At 43.8% G+C, this 13,548-nt stretch overlaps 1 protein-coding gene across 1 annotated transcript in view; it reads right to left on the bottom strand.

The window, feature by feature from the left end:
- The window catches only part of LOC123773824 (transient receptor potential cation channel subfamily A member 1 homolog), a 156,869-nt gene extending 150,648 nt beyond the window's left edge, over positions 1–6,221 (bottom strand). The window contains exon 1 of the mRNA XM_069318725.1: positions 6,072–6,221. The gene's annotated coding sequence lies outside the window, so the exon portion shown is untranslated. The remainder of the gene's footprint in view (positions 1–6,071) is intronic.
- Between the last annotated feature and the right edge of the window lie 7,327 nt (positions 6,222–13,548).

Below are 13,548 nucleotides of genomic sequence, written 5' to 3'. Positions count from 1 at the left end.
ATTCCAATGTTTTATTCACATGTATGTGTGTGTGTATTCATAGTTGGGTTCACACAAATTTACAGTAAATTTTCACCTAAGGAATAAGTCATAATAATATGTAACATCTGTCCCATTCCATTCCACAAGTTTTTAGGTAACATCTGTAATTATAAACGGCATACGCAATAAGATTTAGAAGCTACATCTATCAGTAATGTAAAAATCATTAAAGTTGTCAAATTCACAAACGGAAAATATGTTCGTAACGATTTTTACAAATGGTTACATTAACAGCTGAACTGAACAGGTGTACATCAGTCCAAATCAATATTTACAATTTTGGTACACGATATCCTTTAGCTTACAATTTAAAAGGTGATATATGTTGAAAAAAAATAAAGTGAAATTTACCATTAGAGATGTAAGATTTTAGCACCCTTTATATCACAAAATTACGATGATTTGAGGACAATTTCAAGAACTATTAAACTAGTTATTACATGAAATTTTATAGAAATTTCGCAACCCATCCTCCTGATAAGAGAGCCGAGCGGACAGCACGCTGTACTTGTGATCCTGTGGTCCCGGGTTCGATCCCGGGCGCCGGCGAGAAACAATGGGCAGAGTTTCTTTCACCCTATGCCCCCTGTTACCTAGCAGTAAAATAGGCACCTGGGTGTTAGTCAGCTGTCACGGGCTGAGGCCTGGTCGAGGACCGGGCCGCGGGGACACTAAAGCTCCGAAATCATCGCAAGATAAGATAAGACTACTTTATGTAATTATAAGGATGATCGCACAAATATCGATACGATGGACAAATACAAAATAGAATTTGGTGCTACTCATTTTATAGTCCGGAAAAAATAAAATTCAAACCTAAATATTCCAAGACTTGGTATAGCTCATATACGTACTATATTAGGCCTCAACATCTATTGGACCAAGGATAAGTTAGGTTAGGCTTCATCAACAACATAACTAGAAAAACTTTTCCACTTTGTCCAAATTCAATAACACAAAAGTCTACCATATATTGGTCCATCACGTCCATATCTGTACGATCGACCACATCGTTGCTATCAGCACTTTCATTTTAGGAGAATGGACTGGAATTTTCACACCTTAATTCGGCCTCAACAGAGGCCGAATTCCACCAACATCAACATTATTGTTTCCATCAACAGATGGAACAACAACAGATCATCAACAACATTGTTTCCATCAACAGATTCAATGGCTATCCCGGTTCGAAACCACTCCCAATACACAGCATTTCAGTAAGCATTTGTGACTGTAGTTCCTCCATAATTCAAAATGTCCAGCCTAGCGGTCTCCCTGCCGTCTCTGCTGACTAGTTTACATATATTCTATTCTTACTCCATCCCCGGTTTATTACTATTCGTTAAACATCACGGGCGGTGCTGGGGTGCCTTTGCAACACTGCACAAAAATAGAGATACAAAGAGCAATCTTTGCAAGCAACGCCAATATTGTCCTTGTAGCTCAAGGTCTGTGATGCAATGCTCTAGCGTCACAGACCTTGACTCTAGCATTGCGTCAAGGTCTGTGACGCTGTTAAGCCCGGAGAGTAAACCGGTCACTGACTGGTCTTCATACACAAGTGAACAAATGTTTTGACGTCATCAGCGGATCACTGATTGGTGTCGCTTCTTTGATGCCATCATCACCTGTTCCCTCCCATTAGTATCAAAGTTCTGTCCCTATTCTGTTTCTAGAAGAACAAAGACTGCTCTTCTAGAAACAGAATTAGGAATACAATTATATCCTAACATCACGTGGAAAATTCTAGATTAACAATTCCTTAGATAATTACACAAATTCTCGTTAGCTTTCACCCTAACGTAATCAAACAGCCGCTTTTATGCCAGTCTGAAAAACCACTTTCGCATAAAATATTAAATTCAAAATGCATACCAATAATTAAAATTATTTCCCTTGTAAATTGATGTATATATATGACTTTTATATTGAATATTATTTAATAAAGATAAAGATATATATCAATAATGTGTTAATTGTTTATCAGCGTTTGTATTTAATTAAATAATTGGTGATTTATATTTAATAAATGAGAGACCACCATGGGTCGTCTCCAACAATGGGACACCTCTAACATGGGTCGTCTCCAACAATGGGACACCACCATGGGGTCGTCTCCAATAATGGGACACCACCATGGGGTCGTCTCCAATAATGGGACACCACCATGGGGTCGTCTCCAACAATGGGACACCTCCAACAATGGGACACCACCATGGGTCGTCTCCAACAATGGGACACCACCATGGGTCGTCTCCAACAATGGGACACCTCCACCATGGGTCGTCTCCAACAATGGGACACCTCTACCATGGGGTCGTCTCCAACAATGGGACACCTCTACCATGGGTCGTCTCCAACAATGAGACACCTCTACCATGGGTCGTCTCCAACAATGGGAGACCTCTACCATGGGTCGTCTCCAACAATGGGACACCTCTACCATGGGTCGTCTCCAACAATGAGACACCTCTAACATGGGTCGTCTCCAAAAATGGGACACCTCTGGGTCGTCTCCAACAATGGGAGACCTCTACCATGGGTCGTCTCCAACAATGGGACACCACCATGGGGTCGTCTCCAATAATGGGACACCACCATGGGGTCGTCTCCAACAATGGGACACCAACAATGGGACACCTCTACCATGGGTCGTCTCCAACAATGGGACACCTCTACCATGGGTCGTCTCCAACAATGGGACACCTCTACCATGGGTCGTCTCCAACAATGGGACACCTCTACCATGGGTCGTCTCCAACAATGGGACACCACCATGGGTCGTCTCCAACAATGGGACACCTCTACCATGGGGTCGTCTCCAACAATGGGACACCACCATGGGTCGTCTCCAACAATGGGACACCTCTACCATGGGTCGTCTCCAACAATGGGACACCACCATGGGTCGTCTCCAACAATGGGACACCTCTACCATGGGGTCGTCTCCAACAATGGGACACCACCATGGGTCGTCACCAACAATGGGGGAGACAGCTGGATGGTAAAGGTCGTAGCGAGGCTAGGCTTATAGCCTCACCCAGAAGACTAACAGCTTAGGCTACGAGGAACCATCACCAGGAGCCAGTGTTGACTGTGCTGCTCTTGGACTCTATTGTGGACATTAACACCAGGAACCAAGTCCAATACGGGCTCACCATAGCCCGTGCTACTTGAAACTTTTTCTTCCAAGTAGCGAATCTTAAACAACAACAAACCAGGAACCAACAGAGGGATGAAAGGGGAAGACTCACTGACTGCCGGGGCTCATGAACCGAGATTCGACCCTCTAACACACATAGGTGAGAGCACTGACGCCATTAAACACCGAGACATGTCAAGTAACTGATAATGAGAGAAATTCGTAGTATTTTGAACAAATCTTTTGTCACTAACGTAATGGCTTGAGTCTGAACTGTGTACCCAGATGTAAGCAGGACAAAAATTGCAAAGTCTGAATGAAAGAAAGATCTGTCCTGATTGGCAGGAATCTTATGCCAGTCTGTGCAGAATATGACACAGAGGATAATTGGACTTATTTTCTAGGAGCGTTAGTAACAAGATATCTTATGTTATTCTTCAACTTGATTTTCCCTGTCCTAGGCGTCATTTGAATTATACAGTTCAGTATTGGTCTCCGTACTATAGAATGGATATAAATTACGAACGTGTACAGAGAAGGATAAAGTTAATCCCAGGAATTAGAAATCTTCCTTCTGAAGAAATAGTGATAAAGCTTAATTAACGGTCTTTACACTGACGAAGAGTAAGGGTGAAATGAGTGAAGCAGATAAAAGGATCAAAAGGTATAACAATGGAGGTATAAATAACATTTAAATACAGCAACGCAAAACAATGGATATGAACCGGATTAGATTTCATTCAGGAAAGACCTGGGTAAATACTGGTTTGGAAAAAAAGGTTGTAAATTAATGGAACAAGTTATCAGGTAACGTCATAGACGTGGGAGGTCGCTGGAGTGTTTCAAGCGTAGGTTAGACATATATATATATGAATAAGTTTGGATGGATATAAAGAGGAGCTGTCTCGTATGGGCCAATAGGCCTTATGCAGGCTTCCTTATGTGCTAATGGAAGGAGAAGTCGTGAAAGCCACCTAAATCCACAACTTAAAAGCCAGATTCGACAATTAAAGAACTCATCCCTCATCCCTTACTCATCCCTAGTCACTGCTGGGCAAACACACACATTCTTGTTGACTCGAGAGGCACTCATCACCTGGGCATCCGGTTGTCATGGCGACGGACAGATGCTGTCAGCCTCCAGCAACATCTTACTAGCAAATAAAATATGAACTTTATCTCATTGTGATCAAGTGTAATATTTTCTGTGGAACACTTTCTTAAGATCACACACGATGATAAATATGCTAAATAGGATTATGGTATATCCAATTACTGTAGAATACATTAAATAAATTAGTTATACAACAATAATTACGTGTACACGCATCCACACTATGTGGGTGACCTGACTTATGCTCCCACAGTGTGGGGCGACTGTTCCACGCTCCCACAGTGAGGGTGACTGTTCCACGCTACCACAGTGTGGGGGACTGTTCCACGCTCCCACAGTGTGGGGCGACTGTTCCACGCTCCCACAGTGTGGGGGACTGTTCCACGCTCCCACAGTGAGGGTGACTGTTCCACGCTCCCACAGTTTGGGCGACTGTTCCACGCTCCCACAGTTTGGGCGACTGTTCCACGCTCCCACAGTGTGGGCGACTGTTCCACGCTCCCACAGTTTGGGCGACTGTTCCACGCTCCCACAGTGAGGGTGACTGTTCCACACACACATCACATAATGCACTACACAGCGATGGAACATTTGTACCATAAATTAGCTACATTAATGGAACAAGATTACAATTGTCCTCGAGTGCGTAACTACAGCACGTAACGAGGGCGAACAAGTGTACCACGTGACGGCAACTCTCTACGATATCACGTAAACACATTCAACAGGTATCTTGAGGTTATCTTGAACCTTAAGGTACCGCATAACGACAACATACGACGAAAAACTTGGATGTGAATACTACCCAACCACCTGGACTGGTCGGTACAGCGCCAGCCTCGCTTATTGTAGACCGACGTTCGATCCCCAACGGCCCAGATAGATAGCGACGATATTTATAATGGCTATATACTTATAATGGCTGAAGACACCCAACCCACATTATCAGAAAAATAAAGTCTTTCTAGGACTTCATACCTGTCCAAGACGGACAGAAATGACGGACAGAAATTTCATATCTGAAACCACCTTATTTTCAGATATGTGGTTGAATATCAGCTCCCAGCTTGCTCTTGATCCAACCCGTCCTCTTAAAAATAACGTCACTTTTGGCTGGTATGCGCGCTATGGCCAAATTTGGACGTAATTTGAAATGAAATCGGCTCACAAGTGACGTAATGTCCCGTTTTCTGTTTGAGTCGTCCGGCCTGCGCGGACAGGTTAGAAGAGGAAACTTTTAATTAAGGTTTTTCATAACGTTTTGAAACTTTATGAGAATTTCCAGCCCACCTAACCTATCAGAGGATCCTTAACTTACTGTTGTTGAAAAAAAATCCTAAATTTATTTTCATTTTTTTCTTATTTTCAAATTACGTCCATATTTGGCCATACGGGCAAACGGCCAAAAGCGACGTTATTTTTAAGAGAACAGGAACCTTGTACGAGAATACTGACGCCCCCCCCCCCCCCACACACACACACACTAACCCAAAGTAGCAAACATACACGGGAAGAAACGATCAGTGACAACCCTCCAAACACACACCGAAACTACGACGTTGGTACAACGTTCGAACAAGTTTTAACACCACCTAACCAGTTATAACAACCAATATATCAAGTTGTAACAACGTTCCAATACGTCATAAACACATTAAGCCAAGATGTAACAACTTTATTACAAGTTGTTACAAGCGGAAAATAGAGACAGTTTCGGTTTGTGTTTCCAGGGATTAAAGAGGTCAATCACAGAGATGTAATAGGTCACTCTACCTTAATTCCGGGCGAGAGTGAGGCTTCCTGTTGATGTTTTAGACTCCGCTACACGGAACATAAGTTCCAAGTAACACGTAAGACACAATTACAATTATGGTGAGCCCGGACATGGAGAGAGAAGAAGTCACCGCGCACCACTCACTGTCTCACTGGCCACTGCACAGAACTGCTGCTGCAGGAGCTGACCAAGCAGGTGGTTCGTGTTGGCTGTTGGTGCTCTCACTACTCGGCCTCTCAACTATTACATTGTGTACGTTATGGTCCTCTAACGTACAAAATAAAGAGTAGTATGGAAAGGTAGCGGCTCGCACAAATATCCAGGTTTTCTGTGCATTGGTTAGTTAGGTTAGGTGGGTTGCTTGGGAGCGTACGTTTGTGGTTAGTTAACGCTGTATTTTATACGTTGTGGCAACTCAAGAGAACGGGGCTGGTTGACAGCTCTCATATTACTCTCGGGGCGTCAATTTGTTTAGTCTTTCTTTAAAACAAGAAATGACAGGTGCAGCATAATTAAAAAATAATTAATAATTAATAAGTATTAATAAGTAATAATTAACCATGTGATTACTGGAATGTGAAATATAAATTATGAGAAATTTGTATACTGTACACAACCCCGCTCCTGTGCCTAGTAAGTCCACTATGGGCTCACCATAGCCCGTGCTACTTGGAACTTGTTTCGAGTAGCTGAATCTAAAACAACAACAACAATGTATACTGTAAGGATTAGCGAATCCCTTGAGGGACCTTAAATAGACGAGAAAATAAAAATAGCCTAATTAAGCTACTCTATTCTTTCGATATGTATTTCATTACCTCAATAAACTTCAATTTGAACCTCACATATATAATTAAATATAATTATATAAACTTATTACTAAAATAATTAATTACCGGATTGTTTATGACACAGTGCACAATTATGGATTAATAACATCAATGTGCATTTGACTGCCTGTCTGTGGTCTATGTCCATAACCTAATTTGAAATGTTTGTCTAGTTGGTGGTTCAGCTATTAGAATGCTCAATCCCAGAGCCATAAAACTTGTTGTGATTATATAATGGTTTCAGGAGTCATGTTCGAAGCTGAATATGAAGTACCATCCTGCAGCCTGAGGTACACGCTGCGATACAAGGCGTGACGCAACACAGAACTGTTGGTTGAGGCGACACGGACAGTGTCTCCCAGTGCTGGACAGAACAGTGAAGGTGACGCAGTTCTGGACAATATAAGTGAGACAGAGTGGAGGAGAGTGCAGGTGAAAATGTTCAGGAAACTCTGCCAGAGGTTAGTCTCTCTCAGTGACGATGAGGTAGTCCAGGACAGTATACAGGTGGAAGCACACTGCAGCTGCCCTAGGCTACATTGTTGACCCTGATGAGATGAAAAAAATTGTTGATTGTCCCCCTGAATGTCGAGGATGACACTGCTTTGCTTATCCTTGCTTATGCAAGAGGCAAATACCCTCCCCCTCGTAAGCCAGGCCTGGTCAGCGAGGTTTAGGAACGGGTGAAAATTGCAGATATCATCAGTCACTCACATAAATATCTTTAAAATTCTAAGAAACTATCCCAGAGCATTGATTTAATAAACTTACGAAGGACAGAGAGGCTAAATTTAAATTCTGTGAGGAAACTGACCATGTGATTGGCGTGGGCGTCCACCTTCAACAAGCTAACGAGGAGTTACCGCACGTGCGCCAGCAGGCAACGGTACCGCCTGTGAGTGAGGAACCCCTCACTGTGGCAAATGATAACGCATATAAGATCATAAGAATAAAGGTAACTGCAGAAGGCCTATTGGCCCATACGAGGCAGCTCCTACCTATAACCACCCCAATCCCACTCATCATGCGGTGTTGTTAACAACACGACCAAAGTACAGCCCGTTTGAGAGAACAGGTCGAATTCAAATTAGAAAAAGAGGGACTTCTCAAACACTACCCTTAGGGGGGGGGGGGTGATAACAGCTCTACGGGCATAACAAACACCTCAGGATCCATTAATAACGAAATGTGATAACTGATAATGTGTAATTTTTTGCCTGCTCTTGTGGCTTCTTGGGTGAGGGTGTTTGGTGTGATGTGTTTTGTAGTCCGTGTATTTGTTTTTTTTTACACAATACACAACCTGTATTTCTACAGTTTGTGTTTCCTACAGGTTGTGTTTTCTATAGGTTGTGTTTTCTACAGGTTGTGTTTTCTATAGGTTGTGTTTTCTACAGGTTGTGTTTTCTACAGGTTGTGTTTCCTACAGGTTGTGTTTTCTACAGGTTGTGTTTTCTACAGGTTGTGTTTCCTACAGGTGTTTTCTATAGGTTGTGTTTTCTACAGGTTGTGTTTTCTACAGGTTGTGTTTTCTACAGGTTGTGTTTCCTACAGGTTGTATTTTACACAGGTTGTGTTTTTTGTTTCCTACAGGTTGTATTTCCTACAGGTTGTTTTTTATACAGGTTGTGTTTTACACAGGTTGTGTTTTTTGTTTCCTACAGGTTGTGTTTTCTATAGGTTGTGTTTTTTGTGTTTGCTACAGGTTGTGTTTCCTACAGGTTGTGTTTATCACAGGTTGTGTTTATCACAGGTTGTGTTTCCTACAGGTTATGTTTCCTACAGGTTATGTTTCCTACAGGTTGTGTTTCCTACAGGTTGTGTTTTCTACAGGTTGTGTTTCCTACAGGTTGTGTTTCCTACAGGTTGTAGTATGATGTATAACAACCCACGTGGGTTATTGGTCCCGTTCTGATTTTGCATGTCACTTGTTACGTAATTATTCTTGTATTTCGTAGAGTATTTTGTACTAGGGCATTGTGCTGCAGTTTTATTGTTACGTATTGTTAATAATTTCCAGTGTTTCTGGTGTGTTGTTCTCTCTTGTGTGTTTCTTACACTTTTCTCATTTAAAAACTCACTGATGGTGATTTGTGTTACTAGTGTTTTTTATCGGAATATGTAATAATTTTGTGCTTAGCTGAGCTTATTTAGCTAGGCTGTGCTGTGGGGTTTTGTGCTTAGCTGAGGCTACTCAGGTAGGCTGTGCTGTGGGGTTTTGTGCTTAGCTGAGCTTACTCAGCTAGGCTGTGCTGTGGGGTTTTGTGCTTAGCTGAGCTTACTCAGCTAGGCTGTGCTGTGGGGTTTTGTGCTTAGCTAAGCTTACTCAGCTAGGCTGTGTTGTGGGGTTTGTGCTTAGCTGAGCTTACTCAGCTAGGCTGTGCTCTGTGAACTGCATGTGTATTTTGCTGGCCTCACTTTTCCCCGGTTGTGTATACTGTGTGTTGTATGTGTATGGTCTTCTCTTGCACCGTTGTGGCGTTTGTATGATGAATGTTCTTCAAAAGACTCGTGTATAATTATGCTCTCTTTTTACGACTCATTTTCATGTTGCGTGTGTGTGATGTTCTTGATTGCTATTCATGTTTATCCTCACGTCATCTTCATGTTGCTTGTTGTAATGCTATCGTTCTTGTTTCCGTTATGTGATGTGTATGTCTTGAATTGTTTGGTGTTTCTTATTATATTTGTAAATATTCTGTTGTTTTATAAATAAATAAAAATCGACAGTCATCATCATGCTCTCCCGCAAATTTCGAAAACGACACACTGTTGCCAAATCTCACCACCACCGTGCTGCTGCAAAGGATTCGAAAGCCAACCAAGTTATCCAACTAGATCATTAACATATGATAGCTCATATTCAAGAATGACAATTTAAGTTCAAGTCCTGCCGTCATAGAGGCGTACGGGAAGGAGCCCGCGGGTGTGTACTCCGCGGCCTGGAGACGTGGCAGCCGTCACAGGTGGGGGCGGGAGGCCGCAGAAATGGCGGGAAACAAGCCAAGTGCCCAGTTTGGAAATGGGCGGCGAGGCGGGAACCCCCAGACACACGTCTTCTCCTTCTGGTGGTCACAGCCAGACTTCTCGCGCGTGTGTGACGATGTGCTGCCGTGCGTGGCGTGTGTCGATGTGTTCTTCGCGAAGCCGTGTGTTCTCCGCGAAGCCGTGTGTCGATGTGTTCTCCGCGAAGCCGTGTGTCGATGTGTTCTCCGCGAAGCCGTGTGTCGATGTGTTCTCCGCGAAGCCGTGTGTTCTCCGCGAAGCCGTGTGTCGATGCGTTTTCCGGGAAGTCGTGCGTGGGTAACTGTGTTCTCCGCGGGTGTGTGACGATGTTCTGTGTATCAAGACACGAGTGGAAACGTAACTCATAACATTCATGTGCTTAATAACACATTATTAAGACGGGGTTTCTTGCCTATAGAGGATGTGATCCACCTATCCTCCACCCAGTTATAGAGGATGAGATCCACCTATCCTCCACCCAGCTATAGAGGATATGATCCACCCTCTCCACCCAGCTATAGAGGATGTGATCCACCTATCCTCCACCCAGCTATAGAGGATGTGATCCACCTATCCTCCACCCAGCTATAGAGGATATGATCCACCCTCTCCACCCAGCTATAGAGGATGGGATCCACCTATCCTCCACCCAGCTATAGAGGATGTGATCCACCTATCCTCCACCCAGGTATAGAGGATGTGATCCACCTATCCTCCACCCAGCTATAGAGGATGTGATCCACCTATCCTCCACCCAGCTATAGAGGATGTGATCCACCTATCTTCCACCCAGCTATAGAGGATGTGATCCACCTATCCACCACCCAGCTATAGAGGATGTGATCCACCTATCCTCCACCCAGCTATAGAGGATGTGATCCACCTATCCTCCACCCAGGTATAGAGGATGTGATCTACCTATCCTCCACCCAGCTATAAAGGATGTGATCCACCTATCCTCCACCCAGGTATAGAGGATGTGATCTACCTATCCTCCACCCAGCTATAGAGGATGGGATCCACCTATCCTCCACCCAGCTATAGAGGATGTGATCTACCTATCCTCCACCCAGCTATAGAGGATGTGATCCACCTATCCTCCACCCAGCTATAGAGGATATGATCCACCCTCTCCACCCAGCTATAGAGGATGTGATCCACCTATCCTCCACCCAGCTATAGAGGATGTGATCCACCAATCCTCCACCCAGCCATACCAGGTATGATACGAGATGTACCACATTCCACCTTAGGATAATGTTAAATGTGTTAATCACCTCTTTTTTTTTAACCTATCAGTTTAGGATTCATCTACAATCGTAAAATTACCATATGATTAGCGAATTAAATTCCAACTACTGGCGACTTTGTCAAGTTACAATGACTGTTGCCTATTTTTTTAATTTTCAGGATCATTATAACATGTTCCCATGCAACTTGTCTATTGATTACATTGTACTGTTATTGCAATGTCTATTTGGCGCTGTCTATTTCACTGCTTATGTGGGATTGTCTATTTCACTGCTTATGTGGGATTGTCTATTTCACTGCTTATGTGGGATTGTCCATTTCACTGCTTATGTGGGATTGTCTATTTCACTGCTTATGTGGGATTGTCTATTGTGCTGCTTATTGTGGCACTGTCTATTGTGTTGCTTATTGTGGCACTGTCTATTGTGTTGCTTATTGTGGCACTGTCTATTGTGCTGCTTATTGTGGCACTGTCTATTGTGCTGCTTATTGTGGCACTGTCTATTGTGCTGCTTATTGTGGCACTGTCTGTTGTGTTGCTTATCGTGGCACTGTCTATTATACTGTTTATCGTTGCACTGTCTATTGTACTGCTTATTGTGGCACTGTCTATTGTACTGCTTATCGTAGCACTGCAGTGCCACCGAAAACCGATCAGCAGAAGAGGCACTACCTCTGCTGAACTGCACAACTGTCTGTTCCGCCTGACTGTTGATGCTTGGCTTCAGCATCGTGTTGCACGATATCGTATGACGGTCATGGCACTGTTGAACCCTTACATTGTGTAATCTGGGGGTCACGTGACGAGGCACGCAGACTGCGCGCTGATTGGTCGTTCGCTCTGCAAAGGGTGCCAACTGTTGCTTTCTAGCCTGATAGAGCTGTTAAGGGGCTGTAAGTGTGCCAATTGTCGCTTGCTAATCAGATAGCAAGGCTGCCAATAGCCCCTATGAATCCTTATCTATTTAGTTTCCCCCCTGGAACACGTCTTTTCATTCGGTTTAGAACCAAGTCCCAATTTACTGCTGGATGACCAGGGGCGAACAGTTGGGGGTTAGCGCCCAGTCAATCCTCAACTGGAACAGACAGGTGTATATGCAGACAGACAGACAGACAGACAATGCGGACACGGTAGAGGTTAACAGGCGGAGAGGCGAGCAGATCACCTTAACTGATTTTAGATGCAAAAGAGAAACATAACTTTTCAGAGCAATTAGCCTCAACCACCGAGACTAAACGACTTGCAACGGATGAGTTGCACTAAACGACTCTCAACCACACGGTGGGGGTAACGACCTGGGATATGGGAAGGAGAGGGGAATGGGAAGGGGGAGAGGATGGGAAGGGGAGGTAAGAGGGGGAAAGAGCGAGAAGGGAAGTTAAGGGAACGTGAAGAGGGGAATGAGGAAGGTAAAGGGAGACAACAAAGAAAAGGGAAGGTAAGGAGAAGAGAGAGAGAGAGAGAGAGAGAGAGAGAGGAATGTAAATAAAAGTTGATGATTGGTGGGGGTTTCCAATGTTTATATATGGCATAGGCTATTTTGCAGGCTTGTATCTTTAACTGGGCCAAGAACTTGAATTCGTGCAAGCACATATAGGTGAGTACACAGTCCAGCCCTGGCCCCCCCCCACCACCACCACACACATGTAGTGTAGGATATGATAGAGCCCAATAGGCTCAGGAACCCGTACACCTGTTGATTGACGGTTGAGAGGCGGGACCAAAGAGCCAGAGCTCAATCCCCGCAAGCACAACTAGGTGAGTACACATCAACGGCAAGCTCTCAGTTGGGTTTTAAAGGAAACTGGAATACATCTATTTACAAAAAATAAAGGCGAGTAAAAATGTGTAACCTATTAAAGGGGGGCAATAACTTTTCAGCACTAGGCTTCTATTTTTTAATTGTGTTCCGATATCTATTAAAAAAATCTGTATAGATTCAGCTGCTACTCGGAACCAGTTTCAAGTAGCACGGGCTATGGTGAGCCCGTAGTGGACTTACCTAGCACAGGAGCGGGGCAAGTAGCACGGGCTATGGTGAGCCCGTAGTGGACTTACCTGGCACAGGAGCGGGGCTGTAACTTGTGTGTTCTTTTTGACATTGGGAAACCTTAGGAGGACGGGTTGGTTTGTGATGGAGTGGTGGTGATGAGATGGAGGGATGGAGGGAGGGAAGGAGGGAGAGAGAAGGTGAGGGGGGTGCTCCTCCATCTCTCTCTCTCTCTCGCGGCAAACATTCTGTTGTTCTCTCTGGTTGAAATTCTCAGAACCAACAAACTTGATGGAAAAAATGACTAAAGATATGACACGGGAATTAGATTTCCTCCTGGTCAACTCGCAACAAACAAATTACACAAATTCTCGTGAAATTCAACTATTTGATCAATT

The sequence above is a fragment of the Procambarus clarkii genome, chromosome 91, assembly GCF_040958095.1.
Source record: "Procambarus clarkii isolate CNS0578487 chromosome 91, FALCON_Pclarkii_2.0, whole genome shotgun sequence".
Classification (NCBI taxonomy): domain Eukaryota; kingdom Metazoa; phylum Arthropoda; class Malacostraca; order Decapoda; family Cambaridae; genus Procambarus; species Procambarus clarkii.
This window is presented reverse-complemented; position numbering and strand designations above follow the sequence as displayed.